A 14,371-nucleotide genomic window follows, 5' to 3' on the forward strand; every position below is an offset into this window, starting at 1 on the left:
ATAATTTAGTTAAACGTTTTAAAAAATGCATCGAAGAAATCTATTTCAATGTGTGAATTAAAATAATTTCAACTCTAGAGAGGCGGAATTGAATTGGTTAAAATTAAATTTTCAAAACTTATATTCCACATGAAGGAATTAAAGCAGTTTATTACACATATTTTGTGAACTTATAAGAAGGAATTAAATAATCTCAAAAATTGAACACTTTTGGTGAATAGAATAAATATCTGTGAGGTTATGTGTCGGTACAATTACAAGGAATTAAATATATTGAAAACACGGTCTCTTTTGGGGAATAGGAACCTATGCGGCAATTGCTATGGAAATAAATTAGTTTCTGAGATATCCTATTCTTATAAAGACATTTGAGACAGATGGAAAAATCGCACATTCAAAATAATAGAATAATCTTCATTTTTACGCCGAAATCTGAAATTATTAATTTTTCTCTATTCAACGCTTATTACTGGGCTTGTTCAATTTACAAATTTGGACAAGCAACAAAATTTGGATCAACTTGAAAATCAATTTCCGGCTGACATAACGCAGTTTTAGATAAAACTAGTATATATTTACAAATAATTCAGCGCCCAGGTGCGAATTGCCGGAGCTGAATACACGGCCCAGTGTTGTTCCAATTTTGGCAGCCAAAGGTCGCCTAACGATATTGGGCCAATATCGGCAAATTAATCGGCCCGGAGTTGAGACAGTATCGGCAGCCTATATTTGCTATTTCAATTTGCCGATCCTCCACCAATTCTTGGCCCAGTATCGGCACTTTATTGCGCTCAGTCACACTTTTAGTACGGGGAACCATGTTTCACGAGGATTAGCCAAAGTCTGGCCCTGTGACGGCACATCACTAGGTCAAGTGTCACTTTTACCACGGCAAACCATCACTGAGAAAACTATATCACATGAATTACAATATATATCGTAATTCCTGCGCTATATGTCGTAATTATCGCATTATAATAGCGCGAAATCACAAAATTTGTGTTCTTTAAACGTTATATAGTAACGCGTGTCGCCATCTGTGACAGATCGAGCATAACATTATTCTTGGCTTGTTAGTTCGCAAGTTGACAGGCTGCGTAGTTTTTCGTTTTAACAGTGCTCCAAAATTTGTGCGGCGCGAATGTTTTGATTGAAAAGTAAGTATTAATCCTAAGCTTGACGAATGTGTTCTTAAATATTAATAAAAACTAATTGATAATTCGGATATTTCCTTCCGCCTTAATACGGATGGAAAAAAAACGGCTGGAGGAATTTGTGCGAGTCTTTACAAACAGCATGGCTGCATACAATTTAGGAGTTTTTTTTAAGATAACAAGCATACTATTTCAATTCTGAAAGCTTTCTCCTGTTATGATGCCTGTATTTGTTATGCATTTTTATTGAATAATTGATAAAAATGTGCGGGAAACGATTACAACGACAATGAGATAGCAAATTTAAAAATGAAAAGGAGAAAAATATTCTTTTTCTTTTAATTACGTGATTTATTACGCTGATAAATTTTTACGTGAAAATTGTGAAATTCCTAGTGAAAAATTAAATTGGGAGTCATTTTTTATCTATGACTATATCCGTCTACTATAGGAAATATAACATAGCGTCATTCGCCCAAAGTGGAACATTTGATTCGCCCAAACTGGGTCAGAGGAAAAATTTATTCGCCCAAATAGATTCATCGGTATAGCATGAAATATTCTTTATTATTCAGTGAAAATGGTTAGTTTATATCGATAAGCAGACAAAGTATGAACGAAAAATGTTCAAACTGTGCAGTATTAGGAACTTGTATCGATTCATACGATTTAAAATACTTTTACAAGCAAAATACGTCAAACAAATCCTTACATTCGCACAAATTGGGACATTTACCTTAATGTTGAATTTAATAACACATTAAAAGTAATTTACTGACAGTGTTAAATAATCTTTTAATGATTTGAGTGATCTTTTCGACATTTTCCATTTTCTAAGCGAAGAAAAACTGAAAAAACTGCTTTTAGATCAAATATCCGCAATATTGAAATTTAAAAAAAAAATCGCGAAGTGCGTTTGCTTTGATTCTAAATCAGGATAAAAAAGTAATCGGCAGCAGGACAAAGCTAACAAAATCTCATCAATACGTTTTTAGATACAAAATTTTATTTAGGGATTATAAAATCGTTATTTTTGTGAACAATCGGTTTTTATAAATAATTTTTTAAATAAAAACTACTTATGAGATTTGCAGAAAATCTTTTAAGGAATAAAATAAGCGATACAGCATTATAATTAAATAAGAATTGCAAAAACCTACAGAGGTAAAACCTACAGAGAAAAAGGAAAACATTAAACTCTAAATTGTTATTGTCAAATAAAGATAACCCGAAATATTTTTATCAAAAATTCACCTCGAGTTCTTTTCCAAAATTAGTTATAATTAACATTAGCATATTTTCCTCCATTTTAAAAATCATTTTAACAAGGTTCATTTTTTTAACTTGAAATAACATATGATTTTAATATATAAGGAAGCACATTGTGTTTATTAAAACACATAATTTGTTTATGAAAATATTTGAAAATCCAAAATGAATTTAAATTAATAAATAAAATAAATATTATGTTATAAATATTATATAATATAATAAAAAATGTTACAAAATTTAGACAATTTTCTTTTCGGATATTTAAAAATTATACAAATAATGATATGTTTAATTTGATTGCGCATGAATAATAATTTGTTGTGGTTGGTAGAAATGCATTGGGATTTACGTGTAAAAGCAGTGACTTTTACGATTTTCGCTCATTATTTTTTATTCAGAAGCTATTAACAAATCTGAAAGATTATTATTTTTACCCAGAACTATTAGAAAATTATTTTTAGTTGAAAAACATTTTTTTAACACTTTCGCCGTGCAATATTTGAATTCTAGGCCAACTGCACAGCTGGCACCGCCACACGGCCACCGTCAACTCTCATGACAAATATTTTCCACAGCCCTCCAGAATAGCGGCATGGGGCTGGTGACAATTACGACTCCAGCGCGAAGTCACTGGAGCGATAATGTTACCCGAGCTTCGGCTATATTTTGGCCGACTATGGGCCAATGTTGGGCCGTATGTGACTTCGAACTTAAGTCAAATATTATTATATGATTAAATTTATCAAGGGCTTTTGTTTTCGATTATTATTTAAAAACTCAAGGGTTTTCAATTTAATGTAGTTAGAATTTTTAAATCTATTGTAAAGAAATGGATTGTATTAGGCGCAAAATTTCAATATTTAAATGTTTTGAGAATGCCATAGAATATGTGATACAATCGAATGTGCAATTGAAACTTTGATTCTGTATTAATAATAAATTATTTATAAAAATACATCTAATACACCTTTACATAACATGAATTTCGGAATCAAGTAGTAGAATCTAAAGAGAGTTATTTACTGAACTGCGCATGCATCCCACTCGGCATCTATTTGGTTGCTATATGCGCGTAGTTTAAAACGCTGAAAAATATTATTATTCTCGCTTATTATAAATTATGTCATTTCAACTGATTAAAATGTCCATTAGAACGAAATTAATGAATCCAAATAAAAATAAAAATTAATTATATTCTGTAACTAATATGTTAATTAACCAGAAATATTTTATTCAAAAATTTTCATTTTTTGTACAAGTTTGTTTGTCTATATCTCTTCTTAGCAACAACAAAAATAATAATAATAAAATGGCCCTGATAAATGATAGCTTAATTTTTTGGGAAAAAGATTATCTACAACTAACTTTTGGAATTTATAAAAAAGTAAGGCATTTGGCAGAAAATTGAATTTATTTACCAAATAATGTTAATAAATCGTAAATTATAGGTCATTATCCGATCATTTCCGTTCTTCGAATGACAACCGAAATATGTTCTGAAACATTCGAAAATGTTTTTTTTTAATTTGCTAAGAAGATTTATAGACAACAAATTTTTTTGTAAGAGGAAAGCATTTTGTTCTGAAACCTGTTCTTTACATGCCCGTACTACTTTAATTTTTACTTAAAATTCCTTTATTGAAAATTCAAAAGATCGAGTTAGACTTTGAAAGAAGAGGAACATTCACTAGATTCGAGTTTACTCAAATTTAATCTTTATTTGCAAAATTCATAAATGGATTTTAATGCGACTGACCGGGTACCGATCGGGTTTCGCGGTCAGAAATCCCGACCTGGCCCGGCCTGTGTGTGTTTCATTCGCGACATGGTCCTGATCGGGGCCAGGCCAAATTTTCTGCTCGGGATTGTATAGAAAGTGATACCATCTAAAAATTGAAAGTATTCGGATCATGTTCGAATTCACATGTATTATTGCACTATTAGTCCTTAAGTCACGGTGTGAATTTTAAGGCCTTAGAGCAACGGGTTGCCTATAATAGTTTAAATATATGTTGTATTGAGTGTACAAAATGCAAAATTCTCATATCAGCACCTACCACCCAGGTGGGATTGTCGGTAGTGTGCCGGAGTTCACCACCGGCGAAGTACTGGCCCAGTACTGCCCACCAGTACAGACAGCCGGTGGTTCGCCCAGTACTGGCAGAACGTTGGCTGCACGACCCGGGCGGCACTATGTCAGTAGTACAAAAATGAACTTTAAAAAAAATACGTCAATAAATGTTGTCAGGGTGTTTTGAAATGTCGAGCAATTAAATATGCAATTACGGTGAAAACATTTTTGTCCATTACCTTTTTTAAGGAAAATATTCTAAGTTCCACCTTCATGAAAAATTTTAAATGTTCAGAAAAAATTACATTGGATGTATGTTTGGCTGTTGTACAATAGTCTAAAACACCTAAAAAGCAAAACGTTACACGAAGGTTTAAAGAAAATTGTTATTAAAAAAATTGTTGCGCAACGTGGTAAGATTTCTAAGTTCCGTCTATACAAATTTTAAATGGCCATTACATGTTATTATCAGAACTTCTAAAATGGTCTAAAGCGCGAAAAAATAAAATATTACACGAAGAAAACTTGTAGTCGATTAAAATTATTTCTTTAATAATTATTTTATTATTATTCCTGTTAACAGTTCGTGTATTTTACATGTACATAACGTCGTATAAAAATAAATAATTAGAAAAAGAGAGCTCAAAATTTGGTACTTTAACTTTTCTGAATTGTAGCTTATGAGGATGGCTTTTTCCCCAAGTTTCAACTTGTCGGTTTAGCGCAGTGATTAGCACTCCCGAGTGCTAGGCGATAGATTTAGGTGCAACTCTGTAGATTCGATCCCCCCTAGAATTCGAAATTTTAGTTGTAATATAATGTTTAAAAATGTAACATGTGTATTCATTCTAAGCTGTGCCATTAAGATGTATTGAGAAAATACTCGCACTCAATTATTATTTATTTTTTAAATACCTTTTTTGTTATATCTTCAAATTATAGAAATAGTGAGTTCTAAAATTACACAAATAGTTTGAAAATTATGTTTTTGTAATTATAAATAATATTCGGACGATATGCAGTCGTATGATGATGAATGAATGGTCTTTAAAATAACTTAATAATTTTTTATCATTTTTAAAATTAACTCCAGCATTTGCGTACTCCAGCGGTTTGATATTACTGTCCCAGTACTGACAGTCAGTACTGTGCCAGTGCTGGCACGCCAGTACCGCAAAGAATTACAAGCTAGTACTGGCACAGTACTGTCCCAGTACAGACAGCCAGTGCTGGAACTCCGGCAGTCTGTACTGGGCCAGTACTGGGCCGGTGGTGTATTTCTACCTGGGCAGGCGCATCAGCAGCGAAAAACCGCACGCACGGAGAAAAATGAGATTGAAGAGTTCGATATTCAATACACGAATAGTTTAATGATTACCAAACAGCAATGAATGTGAAACTATACACTAATAATTAAAAATGTGTATCTCTCCTGGCATGAAAACTGATCTTTTAATACTTTAAGTTAATGCATCCTCTTCGTACGTTACCACCAACAATTTGAGTGCGTGAACCTTTGCATAAATGAAAATAAAGTCTCCTAAAAAGTGCGTTTTCTCAGAAAAGAACAGAAAGCATCAATTACTCTACTTTCTAGCATCAATACTGGAAATTTATATATTGTATCTCAGTTATCGGAAGGATACATTCTTAATTGAAGTATAGCTTATAGTCTTCCGTTGGGAACAACACTGAGTTTGCATCCGTCCAGTAACTATTCCTGGATGCTTCGCAATCAATAACGTTCGGGCAACACCAAACCGAAGCTTGCTTGAATGATACCACCCAGTGTGAAATTTCCGAGTTACGCCAATACTCACAACAGGCGCAGTACTGCGCCTGTAATGGCTAGCCACAGTTGGCTGGCCCATACAGGTATAGTATTGGGTACGATCCATTTTTAATAACGCGCCAGTACTGCGGTACCAGTAGTGGCACATAAGGGCAGGCGCAATACTGGCAGAACTCTGGTTCAATGCAGTTAACTGTATAATGGCAAACCCGTAAGTAGTGCAGTTATGCCAAGTGTCGGCTGAGTACTGGCACAACACGGGCCGAATACAAAGTCCTAATAATGGCCAACCCGTATGTAGTGTAGTTATGCCAAGTGTCGGCTAAATACTGGCATAAGACGGACTTGGGAAAAGTATTTTCCTTCAACCTTCTTCAACATTACAATACATTTTATTAGTACTGAAATATTTCTATACATCAAAATTACAAAACATTCCAATTCTAAAATTTGTAATTTGGAAATCACTTACATTTGCCGCGTTACTCATCCAAGATGGAGCAATTTTGCGGCAAGATTCTGATTGGCTCAGTTTTTTTACTTGCGCGTGGCTAGACCGTGTTATTATTGGATCATGGACAGAACACTTTCACGTTCCGTTCCCGCTCCCGTTCCACCACTTCGCTGTTTCATTATTCTTTGGTCTATTGTATGTTTACAATAAGCATAAATACTTAATGATCATCTTGGTATTAAGGTAAGTACAATTTTTTATTTTGTAACGATACGAGTAGATATTTTTAGTCTACCACACACATTTTGTTTTAAAGGTTTATCATGCTGTCTACGCCACGTGGCTCACGATTCTTTTGAAAATAAAATGAAATTTTGAAGAGCTACTTTCCTTATTATATTTATGTTTATCGGCGTTCTAAAATCTGAATTTATTTTCATTTAATTTATTTAAGTTATAAAATTATTAACTAAATAATAATTGAAAAAATCCTCGAGTTATTTTCGGACGAGGAAAACACAAGGAAATCCGCGAGGACTTGCAAATTCCTGGAGGAATTCTGTGAGAATTGATTCGCTGACTCGAGGATGTCCTCGAGGAATTTGCAAATCCTCGCGGATTGCCTCGTGTCTATCTCGTCCGAAAATAACACGATAATTTTTTCAATAGGGATACAATCTTTGAAAAAATTCTCTTGTTCTCTTCACAGCGAGAAGTTATTTTCATAGTGAAACTGAATATTAGGTTTGGAAATTTAGAATGTAGGGCAATAATTCACAAAGTTTCGCAGAGATTTACAGTTTCTTACAACTTGTAACTAAAAGGAAAAAGAATATTTGCAATTTATTTCAATGAAATTAAAAGAGAACTCTCATAACACATTTTTTTCAATAATTTTCTTCAAAGTAACCTACAATAGCAACACACACTTGAAAAACAACAAAATGTTCACAACTTTTATTCAGAATAGAAACAAATAAATTTTTTAGAAAATGTTGATGTACGTAGTTGGCATTAGAGTCAGGTGAATTGAAACCAATTAAATTTCTTCAAACGTTTCGGCACACAATAGTGGCCCTCTTCAGTGAGTTTTATTAAATCTGTGAAAAGTACATAAAGTCTTGTAGGTACGCAGTTTCACAATAATTGGAAGTGTTATTCTTTGATTAATATCTGATCAAAAAATCAATCTTGGTATTTCATAAAAAATAAATTAAAATATAAAAATATACAATTTTTTTTTAATTTTTCATAAAAAATTGTTAAATATTCACAATGAAAATTCTATACAAATTCTAACATTTATAACATTTTTCTAAATATTATAATAGCTTTAAAATTATAAATAGCAATTTTGAACATTCATTAAAATTTTGAAACTGTATCAGAGTTTTAGTATGTTTTATAAATTAAAAAATTTAATAAATTTCATAAAAAATTTTCCAAAATCTTAGAATTATGTGAAAATCTAGACATTTTAGTAAATTCAACATATTCTGAAGATTTCAAGAACGTTAAAATATTAGAAAATGTTGCAAAATATTTTTACTTCTGAAATTTCGAAAAAATTTTATTTTTCTTGAAAATTTTTCTATTTTTCATTTGTTTATTTTTTTTAATATTCCGAACTGTTGGTAAAATTTGCAGAATTTAGTGATTTAGTAATTTTCAAAAATGAAGGTATTTGAGAAAATTTAGTTCTATGTTACTATGAAATCAGCAAATGTTTTTTGGAAATTTAACCAAGAGAAAATATTTTGAAGTTTTGGAATTGTTTTTCATAATTTCAAAATTTCAAATTTTTTTTTATTTTTATAAGTTTACCATAAATTAGCAGACTAAATGAGAATGAATTAAAAAACTTTGGATATTTTTGGTATTTTTTATTATATTTTTATTTTTATTATGACAAAAAATTTTTTTTTTGTTTTTTAATTTAACCATTTTATTACAACTTTAAAATGGTTTACTCAAAATGTAAAAAAACAGCAATTTTGGCAACTCTATTTTCAATATTCGAAATGTGACTTAATAAAACTCACTGAAGAGGGTCACCACTGTGTGCCGAAACGTTTGAAGCAATTTGATTGGTTTCAATTCACCTGGCCCTAATGCCAAGTACATCAACATCTAAAAAATTCATTATTGAGGGTCAATACAATCTCCCCACTGATTATTGAACAAGTAAATATTTTATGATACAGACAAGTTGATTATCATTTTGCAAAAGCGTTTAATTGCAAAATCCTTTTGGCACTTTATTTTTGTGATTGCAACTTGAAGCAAAAATCTGAGAAGTTGGGAACTTTAACCATTTAAATTTAATTTTAAAACATTTTTATCATGTTAGAATTTCAAATTTAAAAAAATGTAAGTTTTTACAACTTCTTTTGGAAAAGAAAGGGACTACGTTTTGGGTATTCGTTTCCATAATCATGAACTTTCATTTCAGAAAAATTTGAGGAATGAGTACTGCATCTTATCGATTAAAAAAACATCGTACATTGAAACGATCTGTTGAGAAATTGACATCATCTAGTGATGCGTCAAATTCTAAGCAATCTCGTTTCGATAATCTAGAATATTTACGAAATGAACAACTGGGAGACATCAGCGATCATTCACATGGTCCTAATAATGACGATTTACGGAGTCATGACGAACGCGATTATTCACGCCATAGTCATGGTGTTCATTATTCTCAACATTCTGAAGATGACGATCTGTTGGCAAATTTCAGACAATCATCTTTCGAGTTTACTAACAGATCGCCAGATCGTATTTCGTGTAGTTCTCGATCTTCTTCATCTCCTTCGTTTTCTCAGCAATCAACGAGCTCAGATGAAACTTTACCTCAAAGAAATTTAGATGACGACGGAAGTCATGCAGCACCTTTTCGTGAAAAATTACAAGACTGGTGTATAAGATTTAAAAATAATCTAACAGTCGAAGCAGTAGAAGGGCTGCTAAGTATTTTAAGGGATGAAAATTTACCTAATTTATCAAAATCAGCAACTACTTTACTGCGTACGAAGTCTAGTAAAAAGATAGAAGTTATGAAAACATCAAAGAACACAAATGGATTTTATGTATATTTCGGAATAGAAGAAAATTTAAAAGAAAATCTTGACGAAGAATACGCTGAAGATAGGATCAGTTTATTATTTAATGTTGATGGCTTGCCGTTATATAGGAATTCAAGTCAACAATTTTGGACTAACTTGGGACTTATTCAGCACAATAAATACGATTCAACACCATTTATTGTTGCTGTATTTAGCGGTGACTCTAAACCCCAAAAAGTAGATAACTTCCTACAAGATTTTGTAACAGAATTAAGTTTTTTTTAGTTACAAATGGTGTAACTATTCGGGAAAAAACATTTAAGGTAGAAATTCTTAGATTTTCCTGTGATACGCCCGCAAGATCATTTTTTAAAAAGTGCAAGGGTCATGGTGGCTTTTACGCTTGTGAGCGTTGCGAAACTAGGGGTTCAACAAAGAATATACGAAGAGTCTATCCTACTATGAATTCCAAGCTTCACACTAAAAGTTCTTTTAGGAAAAGAAAACAAAATCAGCACCATTTAGAAGGTAGATCACCGTTGCTGGATATACCGAACTTTGACCCAATTAAGTCCGTTTTTTTTGGATTCTATGCATTTGCTGTATCTAGGAATCATGAGATGGATTCTACATCAATTGTTTGGAACAAAGAAGCAAATTAATCGCAGATGTAAGCTTCATCAGCGGGACATAAAGGCACTAAATTCTATTTTGAAAATATTTAAAAAATACATACCTACAGAGTTCCAAAGAAAAACATTGAATATATACGAATTTAGCCAGTGGAAAGCAACGCAATTTCGTTTATTTTTACAGTATTGTGGGACTTTGGTACTACGTAAGGTTTTATCTAAGAAAATGTAGCGACATTTTCTTCTTCTTGTAGTTGCGTGTAGAGTCCTTTGCGATCCAGATTTAGCTGTTGAAAATGCCAATTATGCCAGAGAACTATTAAGGAAATTCTTCGAACTTCTACCCACATTTTATGGCCCAGATTCTCAAGTTATTAATAGCCATAACTTGATTCATGTAGCAGATGATGTTGAATTTTCTAAGATGTCACTGTCTCAAATTTCTGCATTTCCGTTTGAAAATAAACTTGGTGAAATCAAACGAAAAATTCGAGGCAAGAGAAAACCATTAGAACAGTTGATCAGAAGAATATCTGAAGAAAAAGCAAGCCAAAAAATGTCAAGAAAAACCGCTATTCACAAAAAAAGGATGTGATAATTAATCCAGTCGTTTCACATGAGCATGAAGAAGAATTAGAGACTGTCATTTTGCGTGGAGTCACGCTGAGTACATCAAAACCTGAGAGCGTAATACAATTGAACAACAATTAAATTTTTAGAATAACAAAGATTAGAAGACAAAGGCATCACATTTTTTTCTATGGTTTCAAATATAAAACAGTGACTGATGTCTTTGAATATCCCTGTAAATCAACTCAAGTCGGAATTATGAAACTAGGTCAATTAACGCGAAGAGAAAAGGTCGTTAGTATAGAAAATATACGAAAAAAGTGTATGCTCTTTAAAAACGAGAACAATACTTTCGCAATCACATTTCTTCATACTTCGTAAATAACTCTGTTTCGCGAAGAATTATTAAAAAAGATTAAATTTTCCACATTAAACGTGAGCAATATTATTGTTTGTTGTAGCGAAATTTAAGTATGGATTTTAATATAGAAACGACGACTCATGTTGTAATTAAATTCCATAAGAAAACTAAAACTGGAAAACAAAGCATTGATCGGGTACCCGTTACCTGGATTTACAAGCAGGATGATGCATTTTACTGCAAATATCCTGATAAATCTGAGTATTACAAAGTAGATGAGTTAACTAGAACTTCTTCTGAACCTGGAGCTTCACGGAAAAATTTTAAAGTTACTATCGTGAAAGATGCTCGTAAGTATTAGGTATTTAGATGTAGATTAAAAAAAATATATCGATTTTTTTTAAGTTTTATTTCTTACGAATTAGGAGACTATCAGCAAGGTTTGAGGCGGCTACAAAGAGCGTTTACTGAAGTGACAATTCAGACTAGTAAGATTGATGAACACGATAGTTCAGAAGAAGAGAAAGATCCTCTAAATCTGAGTGAAAGCGAACTTGCAAGTTCATTAGGGAATATTCCGCCATTTGAAAGAAATGACGCAAGTTCAGGTCCAAAAAAAGAGACGGTAAATTGTTTTAGATACAAATAAATTTAATAAATATTTTTAAAGGGCTACATCAAAAAATTCAAAAAAGTCGATGTGCTAATGTCAATAAGATGCTTAGTGGCCCTTGAGTTTTGGAGGACGCTGAGTCTAATAGTGAAATGCGTTTGACTGCAGTTGACCCAAAAGTACTGAACTTAACGCTCTACAGCTTGTCATTGAGAAACAATGTTTCTATCGTTATTTTCAGCACTTTGACGCCAAACGCAATCAAATGGATTTCACCATTGGATTTCATAGGTGGAAAGTAAGCCTTGCTGGAAAATTGTGATTAGATTTGATAGAAATAATATGAATTTATGCAAAAATCTCCATCAAATTAAATCGTGTATTTGGTAAATTTGATAGAGTATCAACTAAATTCAATTGTTTTGAATCAATTTCTTGAACATGGAGGACTTACAGGACGCTTCATTGAATTTACTTTTGTTCGCGTCCTTTCTTGTGTTCCTAATGTTATTTAATTTTCTTCAAAATAGATTATGTGGATACTTTACTGTCTATTTATTCTGATAAAGAAGATGAATCAGGCGTTGATAGTAATGTCTCATCTTTATCACCTTCGTTTAAAGGGAAAAAACCTTTCAAAAGTCTAAAAGTAAGATAGTTAAAAAAATGTTAATTTTTAAATTTAAAAATCTTGATCTTTCTATTTTTTTGAAGCTAGTATTAAATATTTCCTTTACAGCACATCTCAAGGATAAATCAAGATGAAGTTAGTTCGAGCTCACCAAATCCGTCACCCAAAAGACGCAAGAATTCAACAGGTAAATCTCAAAACTCAGATTCTCTTCAGATCTTATCATCGGAAGGAGAAGAAAATAAAAGTGAGAAATGGGGGTGGGGGGGGGGGGGGCAATTTTTTTTAAACCTAACAGCATTTCAGGACAAAGAAAAAGTTACAAATATCAAATTGTAATTGATTAACCTACTTTCTGGTTTGTATTTGTAAGAATTTTTGTATACAAAAAAGAGTTTTCTTTCTTTTTAGATTTAGGAGTCACCTCTGTTCACTTAAAACAAAATAAAGCACTAAATCCGAAAACAAAAAAGAAGTCTTATGCTTCTCCAAAGCCAATAAAATACAACAAAAGGGCAGAAGGCAACATTTTTATTATACACATGTTTTCAAAAAAATTAAACTTTCAATCTTCTTATGTTAGTTTTCAATTTACAAAAATTTCTCTGTTTTTTTTTTAATCCAGGCGAAACACAGCAAAAGAAAAAACCAAGCCGTGCCCAACATGTGGCCTCACAGGTATATTCTAAAAAGAAAATTATTGTATTAAGGTGGTGACTAGAATGAGAAAAATTGGAAAATAGAAAGAAATGACCTTGGACCAAATACATGGAAAAAAACTCTTCATGAATTTTTCTGTAACTTTGATTTTAGTAGATTTCGGTAATCAAAACAAAATACGTATATATGTGGCAACAGTAGTCATAGGATCAAGTTTCGCCCCACATATTTTTTGCTTGTATTGTCAAAATCTACCAAATATACTTACAGACAAATCCCTCGAGACCTTTTTCCCATCTATTTCGTGCGGGGTCCTTTATTTTTGAAGGGTTGTCTTTTAAAATGTATCATCGATAAAAAAATTCTATCTATTTAAGCATCTGAAATTCCGACATCAAAGTCATTCTTCGAGTCCATGAAGAGAAGTATCGAATACAGAATCAGGGAAGAGGCTGAGAAGGCTAGAGAAGTTATTGCTGCCACTGGGAACTCTGGACATATTCAACAAATCATGCAGGAAGGGAATATTGATGATCTGATGATCTGAACAGTTTCCTTCAATTTGAGAACAACTTGAAAAAAAGACTCAGACTGGGTCAAAAAACTTGTGAGAATTACCCATATTATACCTTATCTATTTAGATTTCACTTTTACTGTATAAACTACTGTCGAAAATCATGGGTATAAAAAGATATTGTAAGAAAACGCCAAATTTCGATGTCTTTCGGAAATGTCCATAACTGTGAAAATAATTAATATTTTAAAAAGTTTTTGGTTTAAGTTTAAACGCAAGTCTCCACAGTATTTTGTAAACTTATTCAGATATTTTTATAATTTGTTTCCTGGATTCTACCCTAGGATCCAACATGATAAAAGAAAGTCATACAATTTACAGAAGTGTGTAGCAACTTATAAGAATTTTGAAAAAATCAATATGTATCATTTTTTCCTAAAATTTACGAATATTCATGAGAATATTGATATTGTCAATTTGTTAAATTACCAGGTGTATACATATGAAACCGGTATTTTTTCAAGAAAAAAACACATTTATTTCAAGAGAATGATAACAAATATTTTATTCAAAGTATGCGC

General features: G+C 31.9%; 1 protein-coding gene and 1 long non-coding RNA gene across 2 annotated transcripts in view; one reads left to right on the forward strand and one right to left on the reverse strand.

Annotated features, from left to right (window-relative positions):
- LOC117175533 (lysophospholipid acyltransferase 5-like) overlaps positions 1-14,371 on the reverse strand; it is a 121,627-nt gene that overhangs the window by 65,190 nt on the left and 42,066 nt on the right. The gene's annotated exons all lie outside the window — the stretch shown is intronic.
- LOC117174992 lies at positions 12,517-13,876 on the forward strand. Its single transcript, XR_004467415.1, has 4 exons — positions 12,517-12,633; positions 12,724-12,802; positions 13,241-13,293; positions 13,653-13,876. It is a non-coding gene; the product is annotated as an uncharacterized LOC117174992 (long non-coding RNA).

This window comes from Belonocnema kinseyi, chromosome 6, assembly GCF_010883055.1.
Source record: "Belonocnema kinseyi isolate 2016_QV_RU_SX_M_011 chromosome 6, B_treatae_v1, whole genome shotgun sequence".
In the NCBI taxonomy this organism is placed as follows: domain Eukaryota; kingdom Metazoa; phylum Arthropoda; class Insecta; order Hymenoptera; family Cynipidae; genus Belonocnema; species Belonocnema kinseyi.